At 40.1% G+C, this 4,693-nt stretch overlaps 1 long non-coding RNA gene across 1 annotated transcript; it reads right to left on the minus strand.

Moving 5' to 3' along the window:
- Positions 1–337: 337 nt before the first annotated feature.
- Positions 338–4,462, minus strand: LOC146563140 (uncharacterized). Its single transcript, XR_014894555.1, has 3 exons — positions 4,370–4,462; positions 3,780–3,965; positions 338–418 (listed from the first exon to the last, which is right to left on the minus strand). It is a non-coding gene; the product is annotated as an uncharacterized LOC146563140 (long non-coding RNA).
- Between the last annotated feature and the right edge of the window lie 231 nt (positions 4,463–4,693).

A 4,693-nucleotide genomic window follows, 5' to 3' on the forward strand; every position in this document is an offset into this window, starting at 1 on the left:
ATCCATCAGATTGATCGCCAGCATTCTACCAAATGAAAATGATTATCAAATTACTGTGGCCGAGGCGTTAAAAGACCCCTGACTCGTAAAACTTGGAAGTTAGAGCTTCTCTGAACCCACTCAATTAAAAAGTAAGAGGTAATCGCTTATACATGCTGTTAGTTTGAGTTATGGTGGTTAGTGCGGTCTCTCTCTGCTGGTGCTCCCGAGTCTATTGTGCAATTACTTAAGAAATGATACATTAAACCTCTGAAGGTACCAAAGGTTTAAGTTCAGGTGACCTTTAAAAGTGCAGTAAAGTTAAATAGAAAGTTGGACTGTACCGTTTTCTTTTTTTTCCCTATTAAAACTGCTCGAATGTTGCTGTGAGACATAATCCTCTTCCTCCACTGTCTGTAGCGTGACATGAATTCTTTGTCTGTAAGCCAAATATTGATATTAATCAAAACCTGGAAATGAGTTAAGCCTCTTTACTTGTTTATCGGTTTGTTTTTTGACCTTTCACACCGGGGTGAGAAACCACTCTAGAGTAGGCCGGCTCTTGCCTTCTGATTGAAGTATTAATTTGTCTGCAATATGTGCAAGCTGCAACATCACTGTACAGTTTAACAAAGTATTCAGGATGTACACAACAGTGGCAGAGGAACACACAGGAAGTGTCTGACTTTCACTAACACAGGATATCTCTTATATGCAAAAAGAGATTAAATATGACAAGTAGATCTGGTTTACTCATTTTATTTATAGTGACAGTGCTCGTGTCATTTAAAATTTTCTTACGAATTAGCCTGTGTGATTGATTCGGGTGAAACTCAAATTCACATTCACACTTACAGCCAATTGAACTAACGAGCAACTGGTTTTTGTTCTGTGGGAGCTGGAGCACCTGTATAAAACCAACTTAAGAGATGGAAAAAACACAAAACAGAAAGGCAGAGGCCGATCGACAGGTTCAAATCTGCCATCTTCCTTGTTGTTAGGTGATGGTGCAAACCACTGCCACCCACTAATGTACTGGAGTAAAAAAGTTTCTGTACCATAAATTACTAAACTGTTACAAAAAGGAATTCAATATTTTAAGTGTTGCAGTAAGAAATGAAAAATCATCTTGTGAACGACTGATAAAGCATTTCTATATCCGATGAAGTTTTTTCAAACACTAAATACTAATCTTCTCTCTGTATATATGCTGGTAAATTTACTGTAAAGACCATCTTGGGGGGTTGCACATAGAAAACAAAAAAGGCCATATGACTATTTTCCCACAATACTTTTAGTACCCTTTATGAAATATCAAACCCATCTTTAGAAATGACCATAATTTTCTTATTTTAACTGCACACCTGCAAGATTTAATCATTGCACACATAGTTGTGCTAATATCGAGTAAACAAAATCTTTCAACAGATGAACAGAGACAAATTTACACGTGCCACAGTACTCCAAATACCTTTATTGGGTTTTACCACCATGAAACAAAGTGAAAACAGCACCACTCATCCTCCCTTCTTCTTGTGTACCCGTATCCTACCTTCATTAATATAATCCAGATTTACAGTTAACTGTTAGTCCACTTCTCTAAATCTCAACATTTCCAGATTAAACTAATTCATTTAAAAATACAATCAGGGAAACACATAATGAAATGTCATAGTCCAATAAGAAGACAACTGCTTTTGTCCTTAATGTGTTTTTACGTTCTCAGACTAGACTTGTGGCTGATATTATATGAAAACCATAGAAAGAGGAATGAAATAAAAAAGTAAAATATTAGATTTGAATGTAAAACACTATTATGCTTTTATTTACTGTATACACTGAGCACCCGCTCCATATTTCTAATGCTGGAGATGTTATGTTGCTATAGCAGTGCATGGGAACCCCCTCAGCTTGGAACGAGATACTTTAGAGAAAGGTGTTCAGGTACTGCGGGAGGAAAAACAAAAACATCCACTCTCACTGATGCAAACTAAGCTCTTAACTCCTGTTTTTGGTTAACAATCAAACTCATCTTGCTGCAGAGTGGAATACCTCACCTTCTGTCAACAAACAGTTTTTTTCCTTTCTAAAATATGAGCTTTAGTGCTAACAAAGAGGATGATAGACGCACATGTAATACTCTCACTTTCTGGGAGGAGAATGACAACAACAGTAATTCCCTGAAGGCTTTTGTCCCTTTGTTTTTGACAGCTACTTCAATTACCACCATATGACACTGGGGACAAGGTGACAAACATGTTGTTGTCTGTGTGCACATGAAATTGTTTGTTTGCATTTACAAACCGCGAGGTTTAGCTAATACCTCGCAGACTTTGCTAAATTACACAGTTTGAGAGGTATCAATCAGCAGCCCTGCCTACTACCTTTTCTGCAGTGGACCAATAGGAAAGCGGGGAGCGAGCACCAGCCTCCACCTTTCTCCCCTTCACTCTCACCATCTCCCTGTCCTTTTCTCCCCTCATTCACTGAGGATCAAGCCTCCATAATCCCTGGATTTTATATCCACCAAAACAGCTTGGGCCCATCAGCAAATTGCGATGGCATATGGTATAGGTTTATGATTCATCTGGCACATGCATAGCAATGAGAGCCTCATCATCCGTGGGCAAACACCGGGAAAATATCGTAATGTTAAACGATGCCAGCCACGGAGAAAAGTGGCACCGGGCATGTGGGAGGCCTGTGTTTGTTCGGCCCAGCGAGTGCAGCAGCTGAGGTTGTAAACAGCGTTTCAGATCTGCCCTCCTTCCGCAGTCTGGCCTAGATTAGGGCCTGCTGGGAGTGGGAGCTCCGAGCAGACCTCATCTCCAGGGGGAGAAGAATGGAGAAACACCAATGTCAGATTTGTCGGGTTTCAGACCAGTGTTTTTAAATTTAATATTAGTTTTGATGAGATGCTCATGGGTATTTTTGCAGCCCCTTTTAATGACATGTACAATACATACATGTGATTAATACCATAACTAATGGCTTCTTATAAGCAACAAAGGATCCAAACACATGCACTTAAAGAAGTCAGATGGTATTTTTGGAAATCTCTTGTTAATACTGTAGCCTGTACAAAAAGCTGGTTTTAGCTACCGGAAGGTTAATCCTTGGTTTTTCTCTTTTGGACCCAAAACATTTTTTCACTGAGCTTGGAGCATAAACGTCTTGGATGGCCTGTACCCCACAGAGGTCCCAAACTGTGAAGGATTCATCTTCACACTTTGAATCTACTGCAGGTCGCTAAGTTTAAACCACCTTTTTCTGACACATCAAAGTTTTATTCAGTTAAACTGCCATAAAACGTTGATTGTAACGCACTAGGAGTGAGATCCAGCCAACACACCTCTCTGCAGGATAACGTTTCACTGTGCTATAACCGTATTTTTCTTGAGCTCCCTGCATTCATACACATACAGTTTCTATTTTGATCCATTCAAAATAAGAGAGAGCTACTTCTGTTGAAATGTAAAATGCAGAAGGTATCACAATAACGCACTTAATGTGCAACTCCAGGCGATTACTAACACCAAATGGAGTCAACAAAACCTTTGACTGGTCAACTGGGATTATTTTTAGTTTCTCCATGTGAGCTCTGACATCTGCAAACTGAAGCTTTCTAATGGCCAGCCGGGGAAACCCCACTAAAAGTCTGTGGGAAAATAATGGGTGCATCTGTGACATCAGTAAACACTTTTCAGTTGTTAACTTCAAATCATATCCACAATAATGGTTTTCATTTTGCAAATAATGGTTGTTGGATCTTTGAACGGAATCAACTCTGATTTCCTTACCTGGATTACCAAACATGGAAGACATTCAGGTCACAATCTTTCCTCTTATGGAGCGTCAAGATCAGTTCGGAGGTAGAAGGAACAAGAACGGGGCAAAAAGTGCCTTTTATGGAGCGCTGATTACTAAAAGCTCAGTATAAAACAATAAAAAGCACAGACCTTGAAACTGGGCAAAGAGGAGAGACGCTAGAAGACAAGCAGAAGACAAAGGGGTATTTACTCAGAGGGCTTATGAAACAAGACACAGGTGGAGAAAATCATCCACTGATGAGCACACAGAAGGGAAAAAACAGGAAGTGAATAAAACAGGGACAACTAACAGATACTAATAGATGAATACTAGATACAAGAAAGAAAGTAACACTAAAAAAGACTAAAAGCTAAAGGAGAGCACATAACACATTTGGTCTCTTCAGTCATTTTATACCTGTCTGCTTGCATATGTGTTGTTGTGTTGGAGCATAATTTATTGTTTATCATGTAGGAAATTAAGCACACTTCTACAAAGCAGGCATGTGTGATAGGAGTAAAAAACCCCAGACGTAACAGACTACAGAGAAATAGCAAAGTGAAGCACCACCACTGCTTACCTCGTGCATTTCTTTGTGCAGGAAATCAAAAGCACATTTCACCAAAGTTAACTCAGTTCTCATTAGTATCAGAGCTTCTCACTGCTTGCTCACCCACAGACATAATCCACTACATTAGCACCATTTCCAAACATCTGCTGGAGAAGTCAGAGGCGATCTGCTGCCTCTTCTGCTCATGCCTCTTTGGAAATGTGACATGATTACATACAAACACCTCCAGCCAATGTTCCCCTCTGCCTTCATTAAAGTGCAACGCAGAGCGCTGCTGGCAAGGTGACTCGACCCGGGTCTGCTGCAGCTCCACCCCCATCGGTTCAGCCCAGG

This window comes from Mchenga conophoros, linkage group LG12 (genome assembly GCF_057382185.1).
Source record: "Mchenga conophoros isolate Kocher_MC1m ecotype Shallow Benthic linkage group LG12, M_conophoros_male_GT1.1, whole genome shotgun sequence".
In the NCBI taxonomy this organism is placed as follows: Eukaryota; Metazoa; Chordata; class Actinopteri; order Cichliformes; family Cichlidae; genus Mchenga; species Mchenga conophoros.